The 22,446-nt window shown below is 43.8% G+C and overlaps 1 protein-coding gene across 1 annotated transcript in view; it reads right to left on the reverse strand.

Annotated features, from left to right (window-relative positions):
- HS3ST4 (heparan sulfate-glucosamine 3-sulfotransferase 4) overlaps positions 1 to 22,446 on the reverse strand; it is a 504,558-nt gene that overhangs the window by 144,744 nt on the left and 337,368 nt on the right.

A 22,446-nucleotide genomic window follows, 5' to 3' on the forward strand; every position in this document is an offset into this window, starting at 1 on the left:
GCAAGTTTAAATAACTTGTTCAAAGACTGTGGTAAGTATTCTGATGTGTCTCCCTGCCTGCTCTCTCCTTTTAGCACTCTGATTTCTCTTGGAGAAATCATCCACCCCCATTCTCAGTCATTGTCTATCCAGGCATGGGCACATGGTTGAGGCACAGACAATTATTTTGTTTCATCCCCTTGCCACAGTGATTGGAATAGGCATGGGACTCGGGTCAGTTCTATTAGAGCAAATTTAAAAATTTTGTTGGATTTATTGAAAAACATAAATTTATTTCCAGTTGGGTAGCTGAGCTGGTAAACTATAAGGCTAGAGCTGCCAGAGACTACCCTGTGGACAATGTCAACCTAAGAACTGAACTGAATAGATGAAAGCATTTTTAAGAACTAAGGCAAGAGACAGAGTCTTGATTCTACAGTTTGAGCCCCTGGATCCAGCCATACCTGAAGCAAACGATGACTTTGGGTTTTGCAAGTACAAAGATCAACAGATTCCTCTATTTACTTAAATCACTTCATGTTGGGCTGCTGTCTCGTTTGCAGAAAACATCTTGATTAATTGGGTTACCATGGAGCTGACTGAACCAAGATATAAATGTTTTTCTTTCTGACTCCAAAGGTCATAATCTGTCCACAGGGCCATGTTTTCTGGAAAAGCACTATTTATTAACTGGAGGAAAATAGTACAATTCACAAAATAATCTGCTGTGATTCCTGACATGCACTTAGCCTGCTGTGAACACTACACCGTCTTTGATGAATGGGATTAAGGAAGAACATTCTGGGAAAGTTGTTAATGGGATGTAAATCGTATTGAAAAAAAAAAAAAAAAACAATGAAGTTCATTTCCCAAGGACTTGGCTTTATTCAATAGGTAGGTGGTACTTGGGTAAAAAGCACATGCTGAAGTGGAAAGAACGATGAAGTCTGACTCAACAGAACAGAAATGCAGTTCTGGTTTAACCATTCAGCTATGTGATTTTAGGCAAGAGAGGGTAGTTCTCCGAGCCTTAATTCTTTCTTGTCCTTCTGGCAGAGATTTTGTAAAACAAAAATAAGATTTTGCTGTTAAAGTACTTTTATTATTATTATTTTTAATTGCAAAGGGCTATAAAGTAGTATTATTAGATGTTGCTGTGGCATTTGGGTACAGTTTAGATTGCCGGTGCCTTTATTACAACATATAATAGTGAATTTTAGACTCAGCATTAAAAACAAATAACATAATTAAAGAAATGAATATTGGTTAAAAAATAAATAAGTAGGATCAAGTTAACTGCATTTACTAACAGAAGACATTAGCTCAAAGGCAGTATTGCAAAGATAAAAATGGTGACTCACAAACAGCATATATAATATTCTCATTTCATAAAGTACTGTATGAAATGGTAAGATATGTAGACATTGTCAATAAGATAGAAAAAATAAATTTAAAAGATTAAAAATAGCAAACAAGACAATGTAGAATAAAAATTAAAACGTAATTAGATCCTAATAGGGAAAAGAGGTATGTACTATAAAGCTTAAGAGAATTAAGTAAAACAATATACAAAGAGGAACAGAGGGATTCTAAAGCCAGAAAACGACCTGGATCTGTACATTTAGTGAGTGCGTAATATGTTCCAAAAACTAGGCATTTTATATTCAGTATCTCATTTGTCCTAATGGCAACACTGCATTTTACCAACAGGGAAACTGAAGCCTGGAGTGGCTAAAGGAGGTGCAGTGGCCTCACAGTAGGTACCAGCGCAGCGCAGATGCGAGCTCTTAAGTTTTAGTTTTGCCCCACACTGCTTCTGAAACAGCTGTGGTTACATTTCAGCGCCCCCGCAAAGGCTGTTCCTAGGTGTCATTTGGATTTCAAGACAGAATTGATATCGTTAGGGTGTGAAGTAAACGCACAATGGAGCCCAAGGGCCACCCCACGTTATTTCAGTAACCACCCTATTCTTCTTGGGAAACCAGCCTACCGCAACTCTCGGTGCATCTCATCTCTGGGCGGAGCGCTTAAGCCAGGCCTCAGCCAATCAGGTTATCGCACGCAGTCTCTTCCCCAGCAGGATGCCTCCAAGGTGGTCCGCTGACCCAAGCCGGGCCAACTGGAGCTGCAATCTCAGATTACAGGGCTTCCTTTTGAACTCAGAGCATTGGATTCTTGTCCCCACTCAGCCCACATCGCCTAGCTTGAATGAAACAGAAAGTATGACCTATCACACTGGCAGCAGCCAGGTATGCACCCCAGAGAGGAGGGCCTGCCCGATCATGGGGCACACAGAGTGCAGGGCGGAGCAGTGGAGAAAGAACGACGGTGGCTTCGCGGCACTGCTTTACCCTCAGCCACGCCAACCCTGCAGCAAAATCCCCCCCTACATTTTATAAGCACTTGAACCAGTGTGCCTGAGGGTTTCTCTTACTCACAGCTTAAAACTTATAGAAACATCAACCGGAAACTTTATATCCCTATTGTGAGAAGCCATGAAAGTAACCAAAAACATTTCTCACCCCTAGCCTCAAAGCCCCAACAAGATGCTGACTCTAACCAGGGGCCGTGGGTGTCACAGTCAGATTGCTATGGTCCTAATTGGGAAGATTCCCTGGAGGAGGGCATGGTAACCCACTCCAGAATTCTTGCCTGGAGAATCCCTATGGACAGAGAAGCCTCGTGGGCTACAGTCTGTGGGGTTGCAAAGAGTCAGACATAACTGAGCGACTAAGCACAGCGGAGCACAGCTCAGCACAGCTCACCTCTAACGACTGGGATGTTTCCTTTGAGGATTATGTGACTAAGAAGATAACAGATTCCCTTTTTTGTTGGTTTCAGTAGAAAGAGTCAGATAATCCTGGATTCAAATATTAGCTTTGTCACATACTAGAAGCATGCATGATCTGTGGGAAGTTAGTGGCTTTTCCCTCCCTCTGTGCCTTGATACATATTCTTCTACCTGGAACATTCTTTCATCCCTTTTCCACCACCACCTCCCCTTTGCCTGGATTAGCACTGATCATCATCTAGATCTCAGTTTAGACATCACTTCCTCCAGGAAGCCTTCCTGGACTAAGGTCTAAATCAAGTTCGCTTTATCCTCTTCTCAAGGCACCTCCATTCTTTCCTTGTCTCTGCACTTGTCTCCCTATAATAATCGTAATCAAAAGATAAATATCTGTCTCCTAGCAGAATAGAAGCCCCATGAGGCAGGGCGTGTGCCATAGTACTCACCGCTGGATTCTCATGGTGAAGTAGAACAGTACAAAAGTTTATGACTGAACAAACATCTTAGTCTTTCCATTTGCTCCTTTGTGTAATGGACATCATTATAGCCAGAATTATAGGATTGCTAGGAGATTTAACTCTGGATGTAGTTAGCCCATCAAATTACTGGCACACCCTGGGTGTTCAATAAATGTTAATCATCTTCTACTTCATTTACCTTTTTCAAGAAATTTATTTTTTAAATTAATTTTTACATTAATTTTTATTGAAGTATAGTTGCTTTACAATGTTTTGTTAGTTTCTGCTGTACAGCAAATTGATTCAGCTATACATATATCCCCCCTTTTTTGGATATCCTCCCCATTCAGGTCACCATAGAGCACTGAATAGGGTTCCCTGAGCTAAAAAACTAAGTTCTCACTACTCTTGTTCAGTTGCTAAGTTGTGTCCGACTCGTGCGATCCCATGGACTGTGGCCCAGCAGGCTCCTCTGTCTGTGGGGTTTCCCAGGCAAGAATACTGGATGGAACAGGTTGCCATTTCCTTCTTCAGGGGATCAAACATGCATCTCCTGTATTGGCAGGTAGATTCTTTACCACTAAATCACCAGGGAAGTCCCAGGTTCTCATTAGTTATCTATTTTGTACATAGTATAATAGTGTATAATTCTATACATAGTATAATATATAATAGGCCAAATCTCTCAATTCCACTCCCTCCCTCCTTTCCTCTCTTGGTGTTCATATATTTGTTCTCTACATCTGTGTCTCTATTTCTGTTTTGCAAATAAAATCATCTATATAAGAAATTTGTTTCTTTTGGAGTCATTCTTTGCTATTCACTCATTTGATCTCCTTGAATGTCAGTAATAAAATCCTCAGTATTTCTTCAGAAATCTATAACATCTCAAGGGTTAATAATAATCTTTCTCAGCATGACAGTAATTCCTGGGTCACAATCACCACAGAAAGCTCTTTTTTCCTCTTAGTAGCTGTCAACATGGAAATAAAGTGATTAAAACTGTTAAATATCATATATAATAAATGGCACCAATATAAAACTTAATGCCCCTAATATTTCCTTTGAGTTGCTACCTTTCACATTAATTGAAGCAAGAAATATTCCACTTAGTTAAAATATCTACTTAGTATCCTGCTCATAAACACCTCTGCAGCCCGAGCTCACTGGTTCAGTGCGTTTAAATTAGTTGGTATCAATGTTATTGATGATCCGAGGATTCAGAGAGCATGCTGAGGCTGTAATTAGGAGGGTGATGCTCTAGGTTTTCCTATTCTTCACAGGCATGGACGCAGTTCTGCAGACATGTGTGGGTGAGCTGACCGCAGCGCCTTACAACAAAAGTTACAAGGCTTTATGGAGACACTGGCATCCTAATAGAGCCTTTGCGAAAATGAATGGAAACTGCCCTGCTCTGTGCTGTCGGCAGAACATTTGTATTGAATGGCTATTGCCATATAAGGCAATGGGTATCACAGTGCTTAAGGGCACTGATCCCAGTCAGGCAGACTTGGGTTTGAACCTGCCTCTGCACTCCCTCTATATCCTTGAGCACAACACTTAATCTCTCTCATCGGCTGTTTCTTTATCTGCAAAATGGAGATAATAATAGCACCTGAGTCATGAGGTTGCTGTGAGGATTAAATCACTTAGCATAGTGACTGGCACATGCCAAATGTTAGGTATTATCATTATCATCATACTTGTGTGATGTAGTTTCATCTTCACATGGGTCCTGTCAGATTGTATTATTATTGTACTAGAGGGCTCAATGGATTTAGAGCCAGAACATGTGGGTTAAAGTTTAGAATGGCCCAAATCTAGAACACAGACAACACGCAACGCCGACCAGGATGTGGAGCGGTGGAAAGTCTCATTCATAGCTAGTGGGAATGCAAACGGTACAGTGACGCTGGAAGGCAGTCCCAACAGCTTCTTACAAAACGAACCACTCTTACCACACACTCTAGCAGTCACACCCCTTGGTATTCTCCCAAATGAGTTGAAAGCTTATGTCTACACAAAGACCTTCACCCAGATGTTTACAGCAGCTTCTGTCACAATTGCTGAATGTCGGAAGCCACCAAGATGTACTTCGGTAGGTGAATGGATAAATAAGCTATGGTCCATCCAGACAATGGGATATTATTCAGTTCTTAAAAAGAAATGAGCCAACAAGCCATGAAAAGACATGGAGGAAACTTAAGTGCATTTTACTAAGTGAAAGAAGCAAAATCCGAAAAAGGTGACATACTGTAGGATTCCAACTACATGACTTCCTGGGAAAGACAAAACTATGGAGACAGTAAAAAAATCAGAGATTGCCAGGGGCTGGGGATGGGGGAGGCAAAGGAGATGAACAGACAGAGTACCGAGGATTTTTAAGATAGTGAAACTATTCCGTACGATACTACCATGGTCAATATATGTCATTATAAATTTGTCCAAACTCACAGACTGTACAATAACAACAATGAGCTATATTATGAATGTTCAATGATTGAAAAGAAAACATCCAAGAGGTTAAGTAGCTGTGTCACCTTAGACCATATATTCACTCTCTCCAAACCTCCATGTTCCTACCCACAAAATGGGTATAAACAACCGAGGTGAGGTCACTGTGCACTTCAATTAGTCGTGCATCAGAAATCCTCTAGTTCAGGGTAGGTGATCAACAAGTCAGTACTAGACTCAAAACTAAAAAGCATCGGGGATTCCATGTGGCCTCAGCTTGGGGGAGGGGCAGGTTACCAGAGGCACAGTCTAGGATGGTGGGGGCTGGAGACAGGCACCGAGCCAGCGCTGACTGGAGGAAGCCAGAGTTGTTTACATTCCTAATTACAGGAACCAAGGCTTCAGCACAGCCAGGTGTCATTCCAACAGACAAGGTTAATAGGATGTGAACGGGCCCAGCTGCCGCCACTCTGTTCACGGACGTCAGGCGTGGAGGCGAAGTCAGATGAATTAGCCGGCAGCCAGGCCACTCTGGTCAGCTTCAGAGGCTTGGAGGCACAGGTTAAAATTCAATCTTGCAGATACCGAGTTTGTCCTACAACCTCCTCAAGGTTGCTGTAGGTCTGTTTCACAAAAAGGCACTGCCACTGGGGTGGAGGGCCTTGGCCAAGTCAGACATTTGGCCGCTGGCTTCCAACATGGTTCTCTTTCCCCTCCAGAGGTGAAGTTTAGGGAGGAGAAACGCAGGTGGCCATTAAGAGCAGCACAAGGTTCAGGGTCCAAAGCCTGGAGGACATCCCAGCTCCGCCACCTTCAACTTGTATGAATAGCAGCGAACCATTTAACCATTTCGAAATTCAATTTCCCTCATCTATAATAGAGGAATGGTCCTTTTAGGGTTGCTGTGAGAATACACTGCTTACAGGCACATAGTAAACGAGCTTAATAAATATTAGTGAAAATTATTTAGCAGTAATGCTTTAATGGGCTACCTGGGCAAGTTCTGAATCTGGGCATCCATCAATCTACCGTCCTTGCCCTGCCAGCCGGCAAGATGCTTTAACCAGCCGATTAACAACCTGTTTCTGATCAATGATTTATGGCTTATGTTTCCCTGTTAATGAAATGTAATTGCCAAGCCTGAGATGTAACGCGGTGGCAAAACAAACCGCCATCTGAAAATTACATCCCAGGTCCCAGAAGGAAAGCTGCAGCAACAGGCCGGAATGTCTTATGATCAGAGGCGAGCGCTGCCAGGCCTCGCCTTCCAGGCGCCTGTTCTGTTCGAAGGTGGAAGAGGCACTCCTGGCCAGTGCATTACTCTCCATAAAAATGAACGCTATAACAGGACGCCAAATGGCTTCGGCTAATAGGCTTTTGAATGAGGACTAAATTTTATTCATAAGCATCCATGTCAAGACTAAAACAACATTTTTATGGACACCGGGAGCATAAACAGCAGTGCTGACTCAACCAGGTCTGCTCTGAATTGACTTGTTTGCCTCCGTGTGGCTGTTCAGACAGCAGGGGACTGGAAACCAGAGAGCCCTGGGCTGGGGTCCTGCCTCTGGCCTCTCCTGTTTTGAGATATTGGAGGCAAATTAACCAGAAACAAAAATGCAAGCACACCACCCCTGACCTTCAGTCTCATCATCTAGAAACTGGGGTAATAATAAAACTCACTTTCAGAGAGATGCTGCGAATATTAAGCTCAATTTATTCATTCATCCATTATGCTGCTTTCCCATCTTGGTTCTGGGCACCTGACAGTCATCAAAATAGAAACAACACTGATCTCGTGGAACTTACATTCAGACAGAAGAAAATGAGTAAGTATAGTGGATATTACGCTAACGAGAGGTCATTGCTAGTGAGAAAAATTAAACAGAAGACAGAGATTGGTCATGTCAGTGGGGGTAAGGATGCAGGCAATTTTAAAGAGGATCGTCAGAGAAGGCCATCCTGAGAAGATGACACTGAAATAATTCTGAAGTGGTAGGTCTATAGACATCAGGACTCGAGCAAAGAGCCAGACTCACAGAGTAAACAGTCAATAAATGGTAGCCATTGTTGTTGTTGTTACTGGGAGAATGGTGTGCAAATACATGTGTGAGAGCTTTCAAAACATCAAAGAACCATGCAAACCAAGTCAATGAATTTGTGCATGTAAATGCCCAAGTAGACTTTTGCCACCCCTTCCTGCCATAGAGATTACCCTTAAGATGGGTGCCCTGGGCAGGAAAAGCTGTCCTTGACCCCGGGAAACCCCAAATCTCCTGACTCACTTGTTTATCAGTGGCTTCCCTCTACTTCTGAGAGAATACCATATGGGATATTCAGATATTTGCCCAATGACTAAATGAGGCCAGGAGATCTGGACAGGCAGGGAGGAGCCATGGTTTTTCAATAACTACCTGAATTCTTGAGGACTTTAGGGGATGGGAGGATATGCTACCTTGGCATGTGAGCCCATGAATTTCTAGAGACTCCTAAAGTTAAAAATTCTAGACTGTGATTTCCCCTTTCTGGAATCAAAAGACCAAAATTCAAATCTGCCCTTTGGAACTTAACAGTGTAATATTGGAAAATATCACGTACCCTAAAACGTGCATTGAAAGAGTAACTTATGAGGCTCAGAACCAGGACAGGGGTAGAAATGGGATGTAAATGCAGGTTTTTTTGACTCAAAATCCCCTGCTCACATGGATTTAGGATGGTGAGGGCATCCCTCTTTTAAAGGCACAAGGGAAGATGCCATGTAGTATGACCCTGCCTTAGCTATCTAACTGTATTTCCTTCCAACAAAAAACTTTCTGATAACAAGAAGGCCATGAACTTGGGATTCAGAGAAAGTTATACCAGATAAGTAACTTACCTTCATCTCAGAAGAAGGAATCAGAGTGTTCTTATGTCACTGAGCAGATTAAAAATTATGTCAAGAGACTTCCCTGGTGGTCCAGTGATTAAGAATCTGCTGACCAGTGCAGGGGATGTGGATCTGACCCCTGGTCAAGCAAGTAAGATTCCATCATGGGGCGACTAAGCCCTTGAGCCACAAGTATGGAGTCTGCGTGCCTCCACTAGAAAGAAGCCCATGTACAGCAACAAAGATCCTGCATGCTGCAATTAAAGACCCAACACAGCCCAAAATAAATATTTTTAAAAGTAAAATAAAAATTATGTTGAACAATGATTGAGCATTAATATGACACAAGCCCAATGCTAAGCACTTTGGGGATGTTACTGGCTTTCATTCTTGCAGAAAGAGTATTATTACCCCCATTTTGCAGAATATGAGACTGAGCCCGGCAAGTTAAGATTTAGCCCAGGGTCACACAGTTAGAAAATTAGGGTTAAATCCAAGCATTCTGATGCCAGAGTCTATGCAATGGCATGCCCTACTCCAGGGGATCTTCCTGACCCAGGGATCAAACGCAGATCTCCTGCATTGCAGGTGGATTCTTTACCACTGAGCCACCAGGGAAGCCCTTCTGGGTATATTGCTATTGCTAAGTCGCTTCAGTCGTGTCCAATTCTGTGCAATCCCGTATACGGCAGCCCACCAGGCTCCCCCGTCCCTGGGATTCTCCAGGCAAGAACACTGGAGTCGGTTGCCACTTCCTTCTCCAATGCATGAAAATGAAAGTGAAGTCGCTCAGCTGTGCCTGACTCCTAGCAACCCCATGGACTGCAGCCCACCAGGCTCCTCCATCCATGGGATTTTCCAGGCAAGAGTACTGGAGTGGGGTGCCATTGCCTTCTCTGAGTATATAGTAGGTGCTTAATTAAGAGACACTAGTTCTCATCTTTCTGTAAAGTCAAACCCTATCCATAGTGTCTACACAAACTGCTCCTCTTCTCATGCCCAGACCTTTGTTTAGAAGGGTCTTCCTGCTTGAAGGGCTTCTCTTGCTTCTCTCCCCAACACAATAGCTGTCCTGTTTATCACACTTAAAGGGAAGATCCCCTTCCTCGTGAAGCCAACAGAAATTGTGAAGGGATGACTTGGTCCACCTTAAACTCCAAACATTCTACCTGCAGTGCAAGTACACTGTAAGTTTTTTTTTTTTGCCTGCCTATGTCTCTTTTCTTTTTCTTCTAAAACTAAAACAAATTTTACGTTGAGGGAAATTTCACATCCAAATTATCAGTCCAAGTTCAGTTTCAGTTTAGTTGTTCAGTCGTGTCTGACTCTTTGCGACCCCATGGATGGCAGCACGCCAGGCCTCCCTGTCCATCGCCAACTCCCAGAGTTTACTCAAACTTATGTCCATTGAGTCGGTAATGCCATCCAACCATCTCATTCTCTGCAGTACCCTTCTCCTCTTGCCTTCAATTTTTCCCAGCATCAGGGTCTTTTCCAACGAGTCAGCTTCATATCAGGTAGCCAAAGTATTGGAGCTTCAGCTTCAGCATCAGTCCTTCCAATGAACACCCAGGACTGATCTCCTTTAGGATTGACTGGTTGGATCTCCTTGCAGTCCAAGGGACTCTCAAGAGTCTTCTCCAACACCACAGTTCAAAAGCATCAATTCTTCCGCACTCAGCTTTCCTTATAGTCCAACTCTCACATCCATACATGACTGCTGGAAAAACCATAGCTTTGACTAGATGGACTTTTGTTGGCAAAGTAATGTTTCTGCTTTTTAATATGCTGTCTAGGTTGGTCATAACTTTTCCTCCAATAAGCAAGTGTCCTTTAATGTCATGGCTGCCGTCACCATCTGCAGTGATTTTGGAGCCCCCCAAAATAAAGTCTGTCACTGTTAATAAAGTCAGACCAGGTGATTTATCAGAAATAACTCCAACCCCAGGCTCCACATCACCCAATCTGGTCACCTAGTATACCCCAGAATGTTTACTAAAACTGTATTGGGACACACACAACTTTCCTCTGGGATGTCCAGTCTGGTAGTGTGTCAACCCTGGAGAGGCTCATGCCCATCTTTGCCTTTATTGAGGAAAGGCTTGGTAAGAATTAAGAATAAAACAGAAGGAGACAGATATCTAATGGTATTGCTTGAACTCCTTGATCCAGCCATACCTGAATCACTTAAATGATCCTATACATCTTTTATTTTTTTTCCTAAAACCATTTCAAATTGGGTTTCTGTCATGTTTAACTAAATGACTCTTAACACACACACATTCTTTAACATTTTAGCCTTATGGTTCATTTTTTTGGTAATTTTTATTACCAAAAAATGTATACTATTACTTGTAAGAGAGTTAAGGGTTCTTGGTGCCTGATCACATTAATTAGAGTAACCTATTTAGCAGCCTTGGATTTTGATGCTTATAGCATCTATGGTGTATGGGCAGAGATGAGGATATGAAGTCAAGTTCTAGAAGTTTACTGTGGGACCTTGGCAAAGTCCATTCACCTATCTAAGTCTCAGTGCCCTCATATAAACTGGAGAAAATAATAATGTCTAGGACATTGGGTGTAAAAGTGAAGTGGTAAGATGCATTTCTTGAGAAAGGCAAGCAGCTTCCCCTAACCCTGTCTCTATCCACACAGGCATATGCCTCCACTATTCCAGGCAAGTAAACAAGTAGAAATTAATTTATCTAGACTGACACATCAGCTCTGCTTGGAAACACAAGGGAAGCCTGTTGGGCTGGCTTATACTACAGCAACAGGAAAAGCACCACCCATCACCTACCACAGGGCTCTTGTGTGAATTATATGAAGCTTGAGAAAATCATCTGCAAACTGCAAATCACTGCATTAACGTGTATCAGGAGACAAGTGTGAAAGTCGCTCAGTCGTGTCCAGCTCTTTGCGACCCCATGGACTATACAGTCCATGGACTTCTTCAGGCCAGGATACTGGAGTGGGTAGCCTTTCCTTCCTCCAGGGGATCTTCCCAACTCAGAGATTAAACCCAGGTCTCCCGCCTTGCAGGTGGATTCTTTACCAGCTGAGGTACCAGGGAAGCACTAGACCCAGGTAACTAAGGAATACAAACTTTCTGGAAGTCAGCAAGGGGCTACTAATCCTTCTCAAAGTCCAAACAAATCCCTGAGATGATGCTTTCTTTTATGGGGCAAATAAAGTATGATAGAATGAAAAAAAAAATCACGGAGTGCCTTCTAACTATTGGACATTACACTGAACTTTAATACATATCTCTAATCATCACAATTTATTCAAAAGACATGTACTGAGTCCTTGTTATATACCCCTTAACAAAGGGATTAAAGAGATTTTAAAAAAGAGAGATTAAAGAAACCATCCCCAGAAACTTGGGTTTCCCAGGTGGTGCTAGTGGTAAAGAATCCACCTGCCAAGGCAGGATATGCAGAGACGCAGGTTTGATCCCTGGGATGGGAAGATCCCCTGGAGTAAGGAATGGGAACCCATGTCAGTATTCTTGCCTGGAAAATTCCATGGACAGAGGAACCTGGCAGGCTATAGTCCACAGAGCCACAAAGAGTCAGACATTGATTGAGTGACTGAGCACACACATACACACCCAGAAACTCAGATCAGTGTTGGAAAAGAATGTGTGAACAGCCACACAAGGAGAGAGTCTTGTTTGGGGAACTGAATGAAACCCCCATGTAGTAAACACTGTCAGTCCTAGTCTGTATTTCTGGGACCCACTAGTAGAACCAGTGGCTGATGGGCGTTAATGCACAAATACCCCAGCTCCCTCACCCCTTGAGTGGGATGGTCCTGAAGTTCAAGCTCAACATAGACCCCCAGAGTTCCCAGTGGAATTAAAACCCCACAGTGGTAATTTACCCATTACTGGATGTCTTCCCTGTCTTCTTGCCCTTCCCCACTTCCCTACCTCTGTCTCCTAGAATCATTTTCCAAATTCACTATTTGTACTTGAGCTATTGTCTCAGGTCAGCTTCTTGGATAACCCAAACCAAGACACCTTATGAGATGAGAATCACTGTGCCTGCTTTATAAGCCAGGGAATTGAGACTTAAGGTCATATGGGTGGCTCCCCAGTGCCCTCCCAGTTGGATACTGGTGTTCACACCAGGTTATGCAGCTACATGCACCTCAGGCAAACCAGTGGGAGGTCTTTCCTGAGATTCTCCACCATCCCAGTGTTGGCCACCACTGCTCATTTCTCTCCTGCTGATGAAACACCAGGTGGCATTAAGTGGTGAAAAATTCAGTCACTCATCTTTATTAATATGTACTGAGGCCCACTGAGTGCCGAGTGCTGACCTATGCCATGCTATAAATATTAAATCAGGACAAGGGCATGGTCCATTATTTCAGAGGCTTGGTTGCAGAGATGGAAGCAGATTCTTAACGCCAGATCATAGCTCTAGAAGCAACTCGATGGAGTCTGAGAATGAGATTGAGAAAGAAAGAGGGCCATGCACTTTCCTGGTGGTCCAGTGGTTAGGACTCTGAGCTCCCAGTGCAGGGGGCCCGGACTCAACCCCTGGTCAGGGAACTAGATCCCACATGCTGCAACTAAGAGTTTGCATGCCGCAACTAAAGATATTGCATGCTGCAACGAAGGCTGATGACCCCAAGTGCCAAACTAAGACCTGATGTGCAGCCAAATAAATAAACTAATACAAAGATTTACTGATAAAGATTTACTGAGCATGGCCCTGCCCATCAGAACAAGACCCAGTTCCCCCCTCAGTCAGTCTCTCCCATCAGGAAGCTTACAAACAAATACTAAAAAAATAAAAGAAAGAAAGAAAGAGGGCCAAAAGGCCAGAAGGCGTCTTCCCCAGCTCTGGCAGGTGGTGTCACCACCCTTGTCCATCACCCTGTTTTACTTCTATTACTTCTAAGACTAAGCTGCCTGGAGCAGCGGAAGTGCTCAAGAAACATTGGATGGTACCTGTTCCACACTGTTTGGGCTGCTGTCACAAAATATCACAGACTGGGTGACTTATAAAAAACCAGAAAGTTATTTCTCACAGTTCTGGAGGCTGGAAGTCCAAGTTCAGGGTGCCAGCATGGTCAGCTTAGAACCTTCTCTTGGATGCAGACTTCTCATTGTGTACCCATATGGTGGAAGAATGAGGTGGTTATTCTAGACTTATTTTATAAGAACACTAATCCTATTCCTGCAGGCTCTATCCTCATGAACTAATCCCCTTCCAAAGGCCCCACCTTCTATTATCATCACCTTGAGAGTTACAGTTTCAACTTATAAACTCCAGGGGGTGTACAAACATCCAGACTTTAACACTACCATCATCATTATCATCCCCATCATCATCCTCACCACCACCACCATCACCACCATCACCATCATCACCACCTTCACCACCATCACCATCACCACCATCGCCACCACCACCATCACCACCATCATCACCATCACCACCATCGCCACCGCCACCATCGCCACCATCACCACCATCATCACCATCACCATCATCACCATCGCCACCATCGCCACCATCGCTACCATTGCCACCATCGCCATCATGGCCACCATCGCCACCATCGCTACCATTGCCACCATCGCCATCATGGCCATCATCGCCACCATCACCACCATCATCACCACCATCACCACCATCGCCACCATCGCCACCATCACCACCATCACCATCATTGCCACCATCATCACCACCATCACCATCGCCACCATCGCCACCATCACCATCATCACCATCATCATAATTACTATCATCATTATCATTATTATTTAACAATTCCTACTATGAAGTAGCTTCTGTAATATGGATAACAAACAGGGATGTGTTATCATATTTAAACCCCAAAACTGATCCTTTCAAGATGCAAATCAGACCCCCTATTCCTAGGCCCTCATATTAGCTAAGTTGTTTTATTGATTTCCCAGTTTACTTATGATGGGAATCAAAATTTCTGACTTGCTGTTTCAGGCTTCTCCCACTCTCTCTGTGTCAGCCACTCTGGTTCTCTTTAAGTTCCTGAAAACCCCCTTGCTTCCTCCCACCTCAAGGTCCCCACACCTGCTGCTGCTGTGTGTGCAAGGCTCTCTCCCTTTCTGTGCCTCTTAGTCCCTGAGTTCTCTGTCTGAGCTGTGCTCAAGCTCTCAGCTTTTATCTCCCTAGCTGACTACTGCCCTGCCTGGACTCTCAGAATACATACTCCTCTCTTCACTGCACCTTTCCTACAGCTGATTTTCTTGATTTGTTGATTCTTTAATTTCTATCTCCCTCCCTGAATCCTGAACTCTTTGAGGGCAGAAAATACGAATGTCTCCTTTTATTAAACATTTTAAGCACCTTGTTGGGTACCCCATCTTTTCTTTAGAACCCCAGCAGCACTGCACTAGTTAGGCCTTAATATGTACTGAATGAATGAGGCAAGTTTACTATCCATACAATTTTTTATTTCTTGGCCATGCCGCACAGCATGTGGACTCTTAGTTCCCTGACCAGGGATTGAATCCGTGCCCCCTGCAGTGGAAGCATGGAGTCTTAACCACTGGACTCCCAGGGAAGTCCCCCACTAGCCATAGTTTTAAAATGAAGGAGTTTAGAAAGGTTAAGTAACTTGCCCAAATCACGCAGCTGATAAATGTTAGAGCCAGGATTTTTACTCAAGCAGTGTAAAGCATTAAGGTCTTCAGGCAACCCTCGAACGAAAAAGCATTGCCTGCCTCAGGCATATACTGTCCCCTTTTCTTGATAAACCGGAGACCACAGGAAGTTCTTTTTTTTTTTTTTTTAATGTGACCATATTTTTTTTTTTTTATTTTTTTATTTTTTATTCTTCCAATTTTATTTTATTTTTAAACTTTACATAATTGTATTAGTTTTGCCAAATTCCAGTTCTTTTCTCAGACTTGTCTTAAACATCTGTTTCTTATATAGCCCCAAACCACAGGATGTGGGAATCTATTTGCCCTGGGCTTACTTACCTTGGGTTATCTTTTCTGTGAACTAAGAATAGGGAATGATGGAACTCCCCTGCTGCCGAGTGATTAAGAATCGGACCATGCAATGCAGGGGATGTGGGTTCAATTTCAGGTCAGAGAACTAAGATCCCACAAGTCATGAAGCAACTAAGCCTGCATGCCAAAACTAGAGAGACCATGGGGCACACTGAAGATCCTGCATGCCGCAACCACGGCCAGACGCAGCCAAATAACTAAATAAATACTAAAAAAAAAAAAAAAAAATTGGTGAACTAAGCTCTCAAATGCACTTCTCTAGATAGCAGACTCTCTGTTCTGGAAACTGACAACAATGACCTAATCTTATTAGAACTGCATTTCCTGCTTTTCAGTCCCCATCCTTGTGAACACATCACATCTCTCATAACTGTCGGGGGCCTAGCACAGTGTGAATTTTAGACTTTCTCCCCTGCAGTAGTGGAAATGAAGGTTTTTCTTTCCCCGCCTGTTTGTCTGGTGAGTTTACTCTAGGACAGTGATTCTCAACATGTGACGCTGGACTAGACCCATCTACATTCCCCAGAAACTTGTTGGAAATGCGAGTTCTTGGGCCCCGTTCTACCTACTGCACCAGAGACTCTGCAGGAGGGGCGGGCAATCTGTGTCTTCACAAGCCCTCTGGGTGATTCTGGTGGAGGCTAAAATTTGAGAACCATCGACCGGCAGACAGATTAAACCCTGTCCCACCTTCCCTCCAGAGAAGGCAATGGCACCCCACTCCAATACTCTTGCCTGGAAAGTCCCATGGACGGAGGAGCCTGGTAGGCTGCAGTCCATGGGGTCGCCAAGAGTCTGACACAACCGAGTGACTTCACTTTTTCACTTTCACTTTCATGCATTGGAGAAGGAAACGGCAACCCACTCCAGTGTTCTTGCCTGGAGAATCCCGGGGACGGGGGAGCCTGGTGGGCTGCCGTCTATGGGGTCGCACAGAGTTGGACAGCAGCAGCAGCACTTTCCTTCCACAAGAAAATCTTTCAGAAGGGAATGAGTCAAATTACAGCATCAAGAAAGAGGTGAGGGCTCACACTGGTCAGTCACTGATCAAGATCAAAAAGTCTACAAATAATAAATACTAGAGAGAGCGTGGAGAAAAGGGCCCTCATCTACACTGTTGATGAGAGTATAAACTGGTGCAGCCACTACAGAAAATAGTAGGGAGGTTCCTTAAAAAACTAAAAATAGAACTACCATGTGATCCAGCAATCCCACTCCTGGACCTATATCTGGAAAAAAAATGAAAACTCTAATTCCAAAAGATATATGCAACTCAGTATTCACTGCAGCACTATTTACAGTAGCCAAGACAGGGAAGCAACCTAAGTGTCCATCAACAGATGAATGGATAAAGAAAACGTGGTACACATATACAATGGAATATTAGCCACGAAAAACAAAGAAAAATGCCATTGGCAGCAACATAGACGGACCTAGAATTATCATCGTAAGTGAAGTGAGGCAGAAAAGACAAATATCATGTGATATCACTTATCTCTAAAAAATAGTACAAATGAATTATTTACAAAACAGAAACAGACTCAGAGACCTAGAAAATAAACCTGTGGTTACCAAAGGGGAGCGTGGGAGGAGGGATAAATTAGGGGTTTGGGATAAGCAAATACACACCACTATACATAGACTAGATAAACAGCAAGCATGTACTGCATAGCACAGGGAGCTATATTCAATATCTTGTAATAAAATATAATGGAAAAGAATAGAAAAAGGAATATATATATATATTCTGTAAGATGTTATGTGTGTGTTTGTGTGCTCAGTCACGTCTGACTCTTTGTGACCCCATGGACGGCAGCCAGCCAGGCTCCTCAGTCCGTGGAATTTTCCAAGCAAGAATACTGGCACAAGTTGCCATTTCCTACTCCAAGGGAACATCCCAACCCAGGGATTGAACCTGAGTCTCGTATGTCCCCTCCATGGCAGGTGTATTCTTTATCCCTGAGCCATCAGAAAAGCTAAAAATATTATGGGAACATCTGAACAAACATGTTGGCCAACAGATAGATAGATAGATATAGATAGATATATGGCTTCCCTGGTAGCTCAGCAGGTGAAGAATCTGCCTGCAGTGCAGGAGATCTCGATTCGATTTCTTGGTTGGAAAGATCCCCCTGGAGAAGGGATAGGCTACCCATTCCGGTATTCATGGACTCCCCTGGTGGTTCAGATGGTAAAGAATCCACCTGCAATGTAGGAGACCTGGGTTGGGAAGATCCCCTGAAGGAAGGCATGGCAACCACTCCAGTATTTCTGCCTGGAGAATCCCCATGGATAGAGGAGCCCGGAGGGCTATAGTCCATGGGGTTGCAGAGTTGGACGTGACTGTATCTACAAGGCAGCTCACAGGATATGGCTCAGAATATTACCTAGAGCCCTTGAGAGGAACTAAAGGTCCATGACTTTGCTTACTGACTATTACTGCTTTGTCCTGTCAGACTACTTTTGTTTCTGCATTTTCTCACTTTCCTGATTAAACTTATTCTTTGGCTAAAGTTTTTCCACAGACCAAAGGCAGGCAGAGGACATGGGGGGCGAGGACCACAGGGTCCTGCTCCATTGCAGCACCACTACCTCCCTCCACTGGAATGGAAGCTCCATTCCAGGGTTTTTACCTGTTTCCTTCACCCTTGTCTCCACACTGCCTAGAATAGCGCCACCTCAGTTCAGTTCAGTTCAGTCGCTCAGTCGTGTCCGACTCTTTACGACCCCATGAATTGCAGCACGCCAGGCCTCCCTGTCCATCACCAACTTCTGGAGTTCACCCAGACTCACATCCATCAAGTCAGTGATGCCAAGCAGCCATCTCATCCTCTGTCGTCCCCTTCTCCTCCTGCCCCCAATCCCTCCCAGCATCAGAGTCTTTTCCAATGAGTCAACTCTTTGCATGAGGTGGCCAAAGTATTGGAGTTTCAGCTTTAGCATCATTCCTTCCAAAGAAATCCCAGGGCTGATCTCCTTCACAATGGACTGGTTGGATCTCCTTGCAGTCCAAGGGACTCTCAAGAGTCTTCTCCAACACCACAGTTCAAAAGCTCCACCTACCTGGTGTTCAATAAATGTGTATGTGTGCTCAGTCGCTCAGTTGTGTCCAACACTTTGTGGCCCCATGGGCCACAGCCCGCCAGGCTCCTCTGTCCATGGAATTTTCCAGGCAAGAATACTGGAGTGGGTTGCCATTTCCTTCTCCAGGGGATCTTCCCAACCCAGGGATGGAACCCATGTCTCCTGCACCTCCTGCATTGGCAGGTGGATTCTTTACCACTGTGCCAACTGGGAAGCCCATTCAATAAATAATTGCTGAATAGACAAGCGATCATTGCAGACTAAGGATTAGGACTTCCAGCAATGGACACAGGTTTTGAAACAGAGAAGTTTTATTTTAATAAGAGACCTGTGGCTGGGGAGGCTTTTGGCCCCAGGAAGTAAAGCCAGGCACCTGTTTATGACAAGGGAGCAGAGGGCAAGGCAACAGAGGGTCAGGATGATCCCACACATGTGACCAGATATTCCTCCAACCTGAGGCTTCTTAGCAATCATGACCCGATCTCCTGCTTGGGGCTTCTGGAAGGCACAGGGATGGCTATTTGTCCAAGAACATTAAGAAGTCAGGAAGTGAAGATCAGGGAACACGGTGAAGATGGAACGGTTCGTTCATCTCACGCTAACATCCTCCTGCAGTCATAGCTGGGTCCTAGGCCAAGTGAGATGCTTTTTACTTTCCTGAAGGTGGAGGGTGTAGGCACAAACAAGGCCATGGGGTACGTGGATAGAAATCCCATCATATGTGTACATGTGTGTATGGATATACACATGCATGCTGGCATGCACTTGTGAAATATCCCTACATTCCCCATGGAACATAACTGCAGCTGTTGATAAGATTTCAAGGTACCAGAGGCCAGTTTTTGAGCACTAATTACAGGTCACAACCATGGAGAGCATGTTCCATTCACCTATGTGATAGGAATTACTGTCATATCCCCATTTTGTCTGTAAGGAATTGAGGCTCTAAGATGGGGTAGTTCTCATAAGGGGAATCAAGCTTTGAGGCTGCACTACCTACCTTCAGGGCCTACACCCTCGGAACAGCTTCCCTGTGGAGGCTTGGCCCCTCCGTTTCAGTCTTTCTTGAATGATAGGGCATGGTTACCTATAGGATGAGGTGGCAGAGGAAACCGTAGACCCAGTCCTATCTACACAGCAACTCTAAATAGACCACAGGTGAAAACTCTCTGCTCCCTGGGCATTTATGACCTACCTGAGTGGGCCTGGGACCCTGTCATAGAAACCAGCTTCTCTGTCCTGTAATTATTACTCTGAATAATCACCACCACAGTGCCACCCACCCTGAATTCTCCACTTAGAGAGTGGCAGATTACAACCTCTAAGCCATTTCTTGTTTATGCAGAATTAAGTTTTATTGGAAACACACCCACATCTATTCATTGATGGGTGCTCTATAGCTGCTTGAAGGCTGTGACTACAGAGATGAGTAATTGCTACTAAGACTGTTTGGCCAGAGTAGCCTAAAGTATTTATCATTATGCCCTTTAGGGATAGTTTACCAAGCCCTACGCTACTGCGTAATTTCCAAGGCTGGCGGAAGAGAAGAACGAGCCAATATTTTTGAGCACTTACTATTTATTTAGGCTTTAAAAACTCCTAAGAGAGTTTTTATTTCTTTTACTTAAAGTAAAAGTAACACTGCTATTCAGATAAAGTTCAATGTTGAAAATTCAAATTAAAAAAATCTGAGATTATATCTAAATCTATCTATATGTGTGTATTTATATAAAATTACTACCATCTGAATTTTCACAATGCAGAGTTAAATATCATTAACATTTATTGAACAGCATTCCAGGCACATAGAGACATTGTATTTGTGTATATGTATGTGTAGATTTATTAGGCTTCCCTAGTAGCTCAGATTGGAGAAGGCGATGGCACCCCACTCCAGTACTCTTGCCTGGAAAATCCCATGGATGGAGGAGCCTGGTAGGCTGTAGTCCATGGGGTTGTGAAGAGTCAGACACGACTAAGCGACTTCACTTTCACTTTTTACTGTCATGCATTGGAGAAGGAAATGGCAACCCACTCCAGTGTTCTTGCCTGGAGAATCCCAGGGACAGGGGAGCCTGGTGGGCTGCCGTCTATGGGGTCACACAGAGTTGAACACGACTGAAGCGACTTAGCAGCAGTAGCTCAGATGGTAAAGAATACGCCTGTAATGCAGGAGACCCGGGGTTTGATCCCTGGGTTGGGAAGACCCTCTGGAGAAGGAAATGGCAACCCACTCCAGTACTCTTGCCTGGAGAATTCCATGGACAGAGGAGCCTGGTGGGCTACAGTCCACGGGATCACAAAGAGTCAGACACGACTGGGTGACTAACTTTCACTTTCTATGTGTAGATTTATATGTGTGTGTGTATTTAGACAAATAAGATCATGCTACAAATGAGCTTTTGTAACCTGCTTTTCAGATTTAATAATGTATTACAAAACTCTATGTGAATAAGAAATCAAATCACTCAATCCTAAAGGAAAACAGCACTGAATATTCATTGGAGGGACTGATGCTGAAGCTGAAGTTCTAATACTTTGGCACCTGATATGAAGAGCTGATTCGCTGGAAAAGGTTCTGATGCTGGGCAAGACTGAAGACAAAAGGAGAAGCAGGCAGCAGAAGAGGAGATGGTGAGGTAGCATCACCGTCTCGGTGGACACGAATTTGAGCAAACTCCTGGAGATAGTGAAGGGCAGGGTAGCCTGGCCTGTGGCAGTCTATGAGGTCGCAAAGAGTCAAGCATGACTTAGCGACTAAACAATAAGACTAAACAATAACAACAACACATGGGAATGGATATAGATACAAATACAGTAAATAAAAGCAGAAGAAAGGAATTACTAAAACAAAGAACATTTTAACAAACTAGAAAAGAGAAGAATGATAGTGTTGGTAATCTCATATATTCATTTAAGAAGTATTTACTGAGTGCCTACTATGTGCCAGACTGAGATTATGATACAGAGAAATACATCTGCACTTCAGCCCAATTACTTTATAGTCCGATGTGGGATACACATGCTTATTCTAATAACCCCATATTAAATCAGCTATATGATGAAAATGTATCATGTACTATGTATGATTAACAGTCTAACTGGAGAAAAGATTAGAGCTCAGGGTTGAAGTATGAGTAGGCATACTGAGCTTGTTTTTTGATGTGTTTTTCTTTTGAATTTTGATGTTTTGATAAATTGGGGCCTTGCTGGCACTAGAAAGGATTGCTCCACCCAGGGTAACTGATTCCTAAAATTAGCAAACAATTCAGCCTAAAGCATACCTTTCATATGCAAACCAAGCAATCTGAAGCTCACTTCCTCCTTTCTGGGCTCTCACCTGTCAGGCCTCTGTCCCTCTGCTCTAAACACTCTAAGGCCAGGTACCAGGTGACCAGGGACAATGGCTAGCCACAGAGGATGTGGAAACTATTCAAACTAGCCTATCCTAAACCTGCTTAGCCTGCTTCCCATACCTTGCTTGTTCCTTCCTAGTGAAGAGAAAGTCGCTCAGTCGTGTCTGATTCCTTGCGACACCGTGGACTATACAGTCCATGGAATTCTCCAGGCCAGAATACTGTGGTGGGTAGCCTTCCCTTCTCCAAGGGACCTTCCCAACCCAGGGATTGAACCCAGGTCTCCTGCATTGCAGGCGGATTCCTTACCAGCTGAGCCACAAGGGAAGCCCAAGAATAATGGAGTGGGTAGCCTATCCCTTCTCTAATGGATCTTCCCCACCCAGGAATGAAATGGGGTCTCCTGCATTGCAGGCTGATTCTTTACCAACTGAGCTATC

Source organism: Bos mutus, chromosome 25 (assembly GCF_027580195.1).
Source record: "Bos mutus isolate GX-2022 chromosome 25, NWIPB_WYAK_1.1, whole genome shotgun sequence".
NCBI lineage: Eukaryota > Metazoa > Chordata > Mammalia > Artiodactyla > Bovidae > Bos > Bos mutus.